Below are 11737 nucleotides of genomic sequence, written 5' to 3'. Positions count from 1 at the left end.
CCGGAGGTTGTATGATTGGATCACTTGTCAAGGCTTCCTTCAACCTATTAAAAGCATCAAGACATCGGTTAGAGAACACAAAAGGAGTATCTTTGGCTAACAACTCGGTCAAAGGTCTCGCAATCTTGGAGAAGTCCTTGATGAAGCGGCGATAAAAGCCCGCATGTCCAAGGAAACTTCTCACCCCCTTGACATTGGTGGGAGGTGGGAGACTAGCAATGACCTCAACCTTAGCCTTATCAACTTCTATTCCACGATTGGACACTATGTGTCCCAACACAACACCTTCTTGTACCATAAAATGGCACTTTTCCCAATTAAGCACAAGGTGAGACTCTTGACACTTGCTCAAAACTTTCTCCAAATTTGTCAAACAACTTTCAAAACTTTTCCCAACAACCGAGAAATCATCCATGAAAACTTCCATTTCTTGTTCAACAAAGTCAGAGAAAATTGACATCATAGCTCTTTGAAAAGTAGATGGAGCATTACATAGCCCAATTGGCATCCTCCTATATGCATAGGTGCCAAATGGGCAAGTAAAGGTGGTATTTTCTTGGTCACTTGGATGGATAGGGATTGGGAAGAATCCCGAATAGCCATCCAAGAAGCAAAAATAGTTGTGTTGAGCTAATCTTTCTAGCATTTGATCCATGAACGGTAAGGGAAAGTGATCCTTCCGGGTGGATTTGTTCAACTTCCTATAGTCCACACACATTCTCCACCCGGTTACCGTCCTTGTAGGAATCAATTCATTCTTGTCATTTCGCACTACCGTCATGCCTCCTTTTTTAGGAACTACATGAACCAGACTTACCCACCTACTATCCGAGATAGGATAGATAATGCCGGCGTCAAGTAGCTTAAGGACCTCTTTCCTTACAACCTCTTTCATTATGGGGTTAAGCCTTCTTTGTGGCTCAATGGAGGATGCATCCTCATTTTCAAGTAGAATTTTATGAGTACACAAAGAGGGACTAATCCCCTTGAGGTCACCAATTGTGTACCCAAGGACACCCTTAAACCTTTTGAGCAAAGAAATTAGTTTTGAGGTTTGGGTGTCATCAAGTGCACTATTGATGATGACGGGAAAAGTGGAATTATCACCTAGAAATTCATATTTCAAAGAAGAGGGAAGAGGTTTAAGTTCAACCGTAGGAGGAGGCGTGGAACTCTCCTCCTTATTACCAACTTCCAACACTTCAAACTTGGGAGCTTGTTCATGAATTGGAGCGGAATCCAACATCCACACATATGCAAGAGTCTCAACATCTTTGTCATCGACCTCATACCCACTAACAAGACAAGTCTCCAAAGGATCCATAGAGGAAGCTTTTGGGTCATGCTCCTCCATGGGATTCTCTAGAATGTCTACAATGCAACAAGTGTCCCCTAGAGATGGAGCTTCCATGGACTTGTGGAGTTCAAATTCCACTCTATCTTCACCCACTTGTAAAGACAACTTGCCACTCTTCACATCGATCATAGCTCCACCGGTGGCAAGACAAGGTCGCCCCAAGATAATAGGCACATTGTAGTCTTCGGGCATATCCATGACAAAGAAATCACATGGTATAACAAGCTTCCCAACAACCAAGGGTACATCTTCAATCACACCAATGGGAAATTTAACCGACCGATCGGCTAGTTGAAGTGAAACTCTAGTTGGTTTCAAATCTCCCAAATCAAGCCTCTTGAAGATTGAAAGTAGAATGAGGCTCACACTAGCCCCCAAATCACACAATGCTCTTTTAATAGCCACCCCTTGGATAGAACAAGGAATTGAGAAGCTACCCGGATCTTCAAGCTTATTTGGAAGCTTGTTGGTGTGAGTAAGAATAGCACTACATTCCTTAGAGAGGTTGATGGTTTGTACCTCTCCATTCTTCTTTTTCAAAGTGACAAGTTCCTTAAGAAACTTACCAAAAGATGGAATTTCGGTAATCATATCAAGGAAAGGAATAGTGACATTCATTCCCTTCAAGATCTCAACAAACTTCTCATATTTATTTTCAATTCTAGGCCTTGCAAGCCTTTGTGGAAAGGGTACCGGTGCTACATACTCCCTTGGTGGTAGAATACATTCTTTGGCCTTAGTTGCAATAGGCTCATCTTGCTTTGGAGGATCAACCATCTCCACCTCCTTAGACTTCTCCACCCTAATCTCATCTTCTTCCACAACTTCAATCGGGTTCTCTTTCACTACTTCATTAGTCACCCTCTTCCTCTTCCACTTAGGAGAATTCTCAATCTCCTCCAGTTGCTTTCCACTCCTCAAAAATACCGCATTCATCTCCCTTGGGTTAACCGTATTACCCGGAAACTTTCCCTGATTTTGAGCCAATTGCCCCAATTGTTGAGAAATTTGTGCTACATGAGTTTCCGTAGCCTTTTGGGATGCCCGAATTTCATCATTAACCCGGTTTTGTGAGGCAATGTGGTTATCAAGCTTTGAGTCGGATTTTTGATTTACAATGACCAATTGTTCAAAGGCTTGTTCCCAAGATGGTTTTTGAGGGGTTTGGAAGTTTTGGTTTTGTGGTTGGAAGTTTTGGTTTTGTTGTTGATTGAAATTTTGTCCCTTGAAACCCCCAAATGGTTGTTGGTGTTGGGTGACAAATTGTTTCCCTTGGAAACCGGGTTGAATTTGTCTTTGGAATTGAGAGTTTTGATTGAACCTTTGTTGTTGTTGAGGTTGGGAAGTGGTTGGATTTTGAATGTTTTGTGAAGCATAAGATAAAAAAGGGGGAGTTCTTTTTCCATTGACAAATTGGTTGTTGTTACTATTGTTGAACCCTTGCCTTGCACTTGTGGATTCCCAAATTCCATTTGCTTGCTCATAGCATTCCTCTTGGAGGGGTGAAATCAAAGGACACCCAATGGGAGTATGCCCTTGTTCTCCACACAACTCACAAGACAAGACTTGTCTCATATCGGAGCTTGGTGGTTTTGAATTTAGCAAAGCAACTTGTTGGATGAGTTTATCTAGCATACCCTTAACCTCCACATTCAAAACCGAATTAGAATCCTTGCTCTTGCCCTTTCTCAATTGCCTATCACATCCTCATTCCATAGTTCTTGAGGCCATCTCCTCAATTAGCTCCTTTGCCGCTTTATGCTCCAAAATGTCTAAGGCACCTTTTCCCGATCCCGCATCCAATGAAAGCCGAAGGTCTTGAGTCAACCCTTTGTAGAAATTGTTCACTAGCTCGGCCTCGGAGATGCCATGGTGAGGGCATAACCGTTGGAGCTTCTTATACTGTTCCCATGCCTCATATAAGGTCTCATCCTCTTCTTGAGTAAAGCTTTGTAGTTCACTCTTGACTTTGGCCGTTCTTGAGGGTGGGAAATATTTGTTCAAAAATGCCGAAGCCAACTCATCCCATGTTTTGAAGGAATCCGGGTCACAATTCTTCAACCAATCCTTGGCCGAACCCCTAAGAGAACGAGGGAACAACCTAAGGCGAACCGCGTCATCGGAGACCCCATTTGACTTGTACATATCACAATTTTCAAGGAAGTCGTTTAGATGATCATTTGGGTTCTCCAAGGGACCTCCTTCAAATTGGTTGTCTTGAACAAGGTTGAGCAAGGCATTTTTAATCTCAAAGTTATTAGCTTGAATTCGTGGCCTTTGGATGCTTGGATTGACTATGTGCTTAGGAGCCATAGTCTCTCTTATCGGAACCGGATCACCCATGGTGTTAGGTTCTTCTTCTAAAACCCCAAAAGGATTTTCAAACACTTCGGTAGCTTCTTGGTGATTACCTTCTTCAATTGGTGGTGTATCAAGTAAACCCATTCTTCTTAGAGAATTAAGTCTTCTTGCCGTGGCTTCAATTTTGCGATCAAGCGGATATGTTGGTTGACCTCTTCTTCGTCGCCTACTCATGCAAAAGACCTAAGCACTTGAAAGAAAGGATTAGCAACAAAGGACTTAGTCTAAACTAAAACAAAAACGATTAATATCAAGCCGTATTCCCCGGCAACGGCGCCAAAAACTTGATGGTATCAAGTAATACCTCGCAAGTGCACGATTTTATCGTTGTACACTTTAGAGGGTCGATCCCACACGGTGTAGGTGGAGTAATAATCGTTCTAATTCACGAGCTCAGCTAAGTCGATAAAAAACAAAGAGGGTGGTAACGAACTATCACTAAACTAACAAATTTAAAGGCTATAAACTAGACAAGATAAGAACAAGCTAAAAGATAAAGGATAGATCAAATAAAGAGAAGGACTATAACTCGGTTCTCCCACGAATATAAGTAATTCCACATACTAATCGTCTCGGCTAATCAAAAGGGGTAGAAAGGTAAGGGGGAGATGGCTCTAATTCGCCTAGAACCCCCCTCTCGGGTTCGAAATAGGACACTAGCTATCCCGACTAACCCCCCTCTCGGGTCCGAAATCCAGTATCCCCAACTCAAAACCCGACAACCCCAAAAACATGCATTTTCCCAAGGAGGTCAAGTAAATGGTCAAGGTCATTAAGCCCTCATCGTAATCCGGGGCATCCCACTCCCTCTCTCGAGGGTCGATTTCAAACACTAATCTAGAGGCACCCTCCCTCGGTTCTCCCTTTCAGACTCAACCTTAGTTGGTAACAAGGGTCGGTTTCCAAATATCCAACTAACAACCTAACCAACTCTCGTTGGTGGACAAGGGTCAAAAGTCGACACTACCCGAAAACCTTACCTTAAGCATGCAAATTCCTCTAAACTACCCTCACCAATTTTCCCCACAAATTAGCCTTAATGATAATTAATTAGTGAAATTACCCATATCAGGTCAAACCGAGTCCTAGAAGGAGACTACTCTCTAATCATGTTTCTAAAGCCAAAATAAACAATAAAGATGGAGTCTTTTAGCATAAACATGGTGGGAGGATGAATTTTACTTCTAAACATGCAACAATCCAACAATAATTATGAAGAAAGATGGTTTAATCTAATAACAAGGATGAACAAACTAAAAGACACAATCTTTAACACAATCCACTCAAAGATTGAATCTTTGAGTACAAATAACAAAAGGTGAACAAAGGAAAGAGAATTAATGATAAGACGAACAATGAAAAGATGGACAATGGTGAAAACAACAACAATCAAACAACAAAGATGCAAATTTAACAACAACAATCAAACAAATTTGAAGGAAAAGCAAATGTAAACAAATGAAAATAGGGAGAGAAATAATACCAACTCAATAGCAAGAAAGGAATTAGGATAGAAAAATAAAGAAGGAAGAACCTTCAATCTTCTTACAACCCAATTTCAATTACTAATTAATTGAAGAACTAGTCTAATTAAGGAATGATTAACAAAATGATTAACAAAGTTTAAAACTTGGAAAAGGAAATATTCTCAGATCTAGGGTTGTGTGTACAAAGGGTTTAAGGAGGGGGTATTTATAGGCTTGTATAAGATTAAGAAGAAAAGAGGAGAAAAGAGAGAAAAAGCCCAAATCCGCTGCTGTTGCGTTCTGCCGGTGGGCCGGCTGTCGGTCCTCCTACTGGAAGAACCGTCAAATTAAACAAAATATATGGCAAGTGTGTTCTGCCGGTAAACCGGCTGCCGGCCTGCCGGCAGAACACTACCTTCAGGTCTTTTTCTTCTTCCTTGAAATGTGTTATACCGGTTGACCGGCTGCCGGTGCTCCTCCCGGCAGCGAGGTCAAGCTTCTTTTTCCTCTAAAACTTCAATTAATTCTTCCTGCTGTGTTCTACCGGTGGGCCGGCTGCCGGCCTGCCGGCAGAACACAACACTCAGTGATTTCTTCAACTTTTGGCTTGGCTGAGGGGGTGTTCTGCCGGTGGACCGGCTGCCGGCCTGCCGGCAGAACACTATATTCAGCATTTCTTCACCTCTTCTTCATGTAAAGGCAATGAGATGCCTTTCTTGCCCCAATTCCTTTATACTTGACTCGGTTCCTGTAAAAGGATACACAAAATCTCTTTACAGGGATTGGGGACAAAATGCAAGGAAAGACACACTAAACCGACTCGATACGAGTCGAAATGCATAAAAGAAAGAGGGGAATTAATTGTAAATTAATCGTATATCACCGCTACCGCGGGCGGGATTAGGTGTCTGATTAAAGGGCTTCCCAATACGTACCTTCACCTCATACTCAGAAACTTTGGATAGTGGACGACCTTATCCAGGGCGTACGAGAGTCATTCTAGTGATAAGATGCTAAAGAGGGACGATTTCCTTATCTTTAGTACCTATGTCAAACGCTGCTTTGTGCTTCGATTTGACCGAGGTATAAAGTGGGTTTTGAACGGGTTCCAAGCATCCCACAAATGCTTGGTGGCGACTCCGAACATCTCTAATCGTTTCGAGACCCTTACCGAGTCGAAACCGACCGATCTAAAACGATCTGGTCGAAAGCATTTTTACGCCACCGAGCGTGGCTTTCAAAAGACCGATGCACGCCCGCAGATCGAACTGGGCCTGCAGGTGGGCCATATCCACAGATTGTCGACTCCGCTGGGGATAACTAGGACACTTACGTCTTTGTGATCCCTAGATGGTGAGACTCGAACGAGGTCTTGGTTGGAATGCATTAATTGATATTACGGTCACGGTCGGGTTCCTTGTCCGGGCCCACAACCTAACCCTTTATCGACCAATTGGCTCGTCTCGTCGGCGTGAGTTTTCTCATCCCCGAGTTTCGAATCCCGATTGAGTCAAGCATACCTTTGACGTAACACATTTCTGTTTCGTCAAAGAGCTTTCATCACTTTCGAGCACGAGGCTAAGGCAACCTCCTTACACATTTTGTTTGGATTGGTATCCCTCTCGCAAATCGGGGTTTGATTTCTTGGTGTATAACCCACCCTTCTAAGCCAAAACTCGTGTCAGCATAATGCATAATATAATGAACTGTGAGTGCTTATGTGCTACTTGATCATAAGTCCTTCCGTGTCATTTTCAAACTTTAAAAAAAAAACACCTTTTGCGCCGTTATAATGGCCGTTTCAAACCTCGATCTTTCGCCGACCGTTGCATTTCAAATAACACGCCTTTCTAGGCCATCGTAATGACGATTTTCAAACCCGGTTTTCATAACCATTTCAACACGCCTTTCTAGGCCGTCGTAATGACGATTTTCAAACTCGGTTTTCTACAACCATTTCAAACCACCTTTTCACGCCGTTATAATCGCCGCGTCTAGACACGGATTTTAACCCATCTCGCGCCGACAATGGCTCTTTTAAAATCCGAGAAAAGCACACACCCGTTTCTCGAGACACTTTCGAGATACCGAGGACCATGCACCGTCCCCGAGACCTCTTCAAACATTTCAAACTCGATTTTCAAAACATACAATTTTGAATTTCAAAACCGTCTTGGGAAACAATACACTGTTTTTCGAGCCAATTCAAACTCAAAACCGTCTTTTGCAAATAAACTTAAGACAACCCTTTCAACAGACCGACTTATGGAGATCTCTATCTTCGGAAGCCGCCCACAAAGTGACAAATGAACCTTTTTGAAAATTTCTATTTTCGAAAACTTCAGTCCACCATTCCAATTCCGCCTCCTGTCTATCGAGTCGAGGCAAACGTACTTATGGGTCCTTACTTATGAGTCGTCTCACCACGAGACCCGTCCAATGGCGTCGCGCCGTTAGGCTGGACACGTGTTAAAAGTTCGGTCAAGACCGTCACGTCATAAATCGAGTCAGCACCGAGGGACTACACACGATCACCCTCGTCTTTTTGAGTCCAATCTTTGTCTCGTCCTTGTGTTGTCTGCGTTCAGTCTTTGAATCGTGTCGGATTGTGTTGTAATGTGAGCCTTTTTCTGCCTCAGAGCCATGGCCCCGTTTTCAACTTTGTCTGTCAACAACAACAACAACAATGATAACAACAGAGATGTCACGACTGATCAGCTAGCCAGCCTGCGCACCGCTCTTAAGGTCACCCCGGATCACGTCGAGGCCCGTATCGACGCCCTAGAAAACAAGGAAACTGGAGAACATAATACTCCACCTCCGATTAAAACTGAGAAAAGGCTAAAGCTCTTGGAAGAACAGCTCCTAGCCCGGGGTAACAATATCCATCTTGAGAACAACCGAAGGTTCGAACCCGTTGGGGATCAATTACCTGACAACTTCACCTAACTGATGTACCTAATTTCAAAGGAGTGGAGGACCCGCTCAATTATATCCGTGCCTTCAAAGACTACATGGCCATTAAAGGGGTCAAACAGGAACTTTTCACCCGGATCTTTCCGTCCTCTTTGGAACCGATCCCTTGTCAGTGGTACTACTCCCTTGACCCAAAAAACCTTACTACCTGGGATGAGGTCGCAGTTGAATTTGCTAAGCAATACGCTGACAATGTTGAAATCCAAGCCAATACCCGTACCCTTGAGGTCCTAACCCAGAACGACAAGGAAGGATTCACCGAGTTCTTAACCCGTTGGAGGAGGGTAAGTACTCAACTGCTTAGCAAGCCGAGTGAATCAACTTTGGTGGAAAGGTTCGTCAACAATATCCGCCCATTGTATGCCAATTTGATGAGGTACCAAAATATTAAGACCTTCCAGGAACTGCAAATTCTGGGGACACGCATTGAAGATGACCTCCGAAAAGGTGTCTTGGCTAAGACTACTGGCAGAGGCTAACAAGGATCCACATCAACCGGGTCTCGCCCTTACGGCCAAACAAACAAGATCGATAAGGTCAACCTCGTTAAACTATCTGCTAAGAGAGCTGAGCGCCCCCAGAGAGTGTTCACTAATATAAGGTCAACTTACGCAAGTGCTCTGAAGAGGCTCATGGACCAGGGAAAGTTACAACCAATCGGACCCACCCCGGCTCCGACTGATGCTAAGAAATACCGCTTCTAGAAGCCCAATGCCTATTGTCAGTACCACCAAGGGAAAGGGCATGATACAGAAACCTGCTTCAAACTCAAACACATCATCCAAGACATGATTGAGAAAGGGGAATTGCCTTTATCCCCGCCGACTAAGCCAGACAACAAAAAGAATCCTCTGGGAATCCACGCTATCTCCAACGATGAGCCAACTCTGGACTACCACACCTCATCCTGCCAATTGATGACGAGGTGAACACCTTGGAGAAAGATCCCTTGGACGAGGTATTTGTATTTCGTGCCGCCACTATGCTCACCGTGTTCCAACAGGTTGAGGAAGCCATAGCCAGCCTCTCCGAGAGGATTACCCAACTTGACGATGCCTATCGCCGACTTATCTTCAATCCTCCACCACCACGCCCGAGGGAGAGTCCCCCGAGCGCCCAAAACTACCCTCACCAGGGCGAATTGCTCCCGCGACCATTCTGGCATGCACCTCACAATAATCACCCTCACAATAATCACCCTCACAATAATCAAACCCACAAAAAACTACCCTCATAAAAATATCCCCCACAAAAACTGCCCACCAAGGAATACCCCTCCAAGGTGCCTTCGAGATCCTGAAATCAACGGCATCTAGAGAGACGACGTTGAAGATGTCTACCTTGTCCCAGAGAAAGAAAAACGGGTGAAAGAGATCGGTCACCTTACCCGGTCCGGACGCCCCTATCAGAACCCGAACAATCTAACGGTTGTTCCAATAACAAACGACCAAGTTGTTCCAGAAGTAGACACTCAACCGAAGGCTCCTGAGAATTCAATCCTCAAACAGCTTCAGAAGGCAAAAGCCGAGATCTCGATCTGGCAACGGATCGCGACATCCTTTGAACATCGACAGGCTTTGCTACAGGCCTTGGGAAAACTAACTGTGCCCTCAACCTCTTCCCCTGAAGAAATTGTGGCACATATGACAAGGGATGCCCCTGACTTGAACAACCCAGTCGTCTTCTCTGACGAAGATATCCCTCCCTTCGGAGCCAATCATAACCTTGCCCTGTACATTATCGTACAATGTCTCAAGAAGAATGTGCCCATGGTCCTTGTGGATGATGGATCCGCGGTAAATGTCATTCCCCTCAAGACTGCTCACAAGCTGGGTATTAAGGAAGTTGATTTGGTCCCAACAAACCAAGGAGTACGCGCCTACGACGGCACTCGTCGCAAGGTCGCGGGGTTCATCACTCTGACTGTCGCAACCGGACCACTGGAAAGGCAAACCAGTTTTCAGGTGGTCGACATCGACGCCTCTTTAAATATGCTCCTGGGAAGTCCCTGGATTCACGCCGTCAAGGTGGTTACCTCGACTCTCCACCAGAAGATCAGGGTCCCCTTCAACGGGAAAACAATCACAATTCCTGCTTCCTCGATCAAAGCTGTCATGAGAAAGGGAATAGCCTCCCAGACCATTGAAGAAGATGATAATGAAATGTGGGGATTCCAAGCTATGAATACAATAACTGATGAATCAACACCCTTTGATTGTGACCCGTTTGCCAACCTCACAGTCAACTGCATCATGATGCACCAGGGTTACTTCTCGGGTTTGCCCCTCAATCCACTGAAGAGCACCTTACCTCCCTTGAAACAGGCTAAGGTCCCCAACATTCCCTTCGGACTGGGATATGAGCCTACCGATGAAGATATCCAGGAGATGAACCTCCTAGTTCTAAAACGCAAGAAGCACGGAGTTATCCACCGTCCCTATCATCTGACCCTCAATGGATACTTTGTCCCCGAGGGATAATCGAAGCTCTACCATGGATTTCCGGAGCCGATCTATGACTCTGTGGACAAGGCCAGGTACTCGGGTGTGGAAGTCTTTCAGGACTGCTACTTCATCCCCGCCAACACCGAAACTGCATCAACTGAGTCTAAGCCGTCGTCATGCCTCGATGGACAAGCTGTCACTCTTCTCTTTGGAGAGGATAACATCAAGCACCTCGACTATGAGGACATTATCAACATCGCTCTGAAAGACAATCAGTTTGACCCAAGTGCCTTGATCTCCGACACTGACCCGGAGAAAGCTACACAAGGCTGGAGGAAAGCCGTCAAGTGGACAGATGGCCAAGGCCGCATTCTCAAGATCACAACTGGAGAAGGCCCTATGTTCAAAGAGGGAAGCGAAGAAGAATCTGAATCTGAGTCTGAGTCGGAGTCGGAGTCGGAATCAGAGTCTGTCGTAGCTCCTAACACTCTTGATGTCCCAGTCAAGGTCCCCTTCCCACTATTTTATCACAAGGTCGTGGCTGATTCAGAGGCTGAGTCTACAAAGGTCACCCCCACGCCCATGAAAGGTGACAACCTGGAGCCTGTTCCAGGGGCCACCTCCTCTCCTGCATCGCTTCTGACTGACCACGAGATATCTGTCCTCTCCGAGCTTTTCGCTCGTGACAACTTAATGAACGCTAAATTTGCTTACGACTCGTCTCAATTTAACTACAATGCAATTCTGAATGACTATGAGGAATTTGACTTGAGTAACTACCCACCTCACCTAGCCAAAGAACTTGACAAACGGGAAACCGGAACCCCCATCATTGAGGAGACCGAACCTATTAATGTAGGAACCGACAACACACCTCAAGAACTTAGGATATGGACAACCCTGGACCCCTCGGAAAGACAACAGTTCATTGACCTCCTCCACGAATACAAGGACGTATTCGCCTGGTCCTACAGAGACATGCCTAGGATTGACAGGGAAATTGCAGAGCACCGGATACCCATTAAGCCCAGAGCTAAACCTGTGAAGCAGAAACTACGCCGGATGCGTTCTGAATGGGCTCTGAAAATCAAGGAAGAAGTGGATAAATAGTTCAAGGCTGGTTTCATCAAAGT

General features: G+C 44.9%; 1 non-coding gene across 1 annotated transcript; it reads left to right on the top strand.

The window, feature by feature from the left end:
- The first annotated feature begins 3221 nt into the window (after positions 1 to 3221).
- On the top strand, positions 3222 to 3328 carry LOC141619945 (small nucleolar RNA R71). Its single transcript, XR_012531845.1, has one exon. It is a non-coding gene; the product is annotated as a small nucleolar RNA R71 (small nucleolar RNA).
- The last annotated feature ends 8409 nt before the right edge of the window (positions 3329 to 11737 follow it).

This window comes from Silene latifolia, chromosome 1 (assembly GCF_048544455.1).
Source record: "Silene latifolia isolate original U9 population chromosome 1, ASM4854445v1, whole genome shotgun sequence".
NCBI lineage: Eukaryota > Viridiplantae > Streptophyta > Magnoliopsida > Caryophyllales > Caryophyllaceae > Silene > Silene latifolia.
Note: the sequence above shows the minus strand (reverse complement) of the source record. Positions and strands in the feature narration are given on the sequence as shown.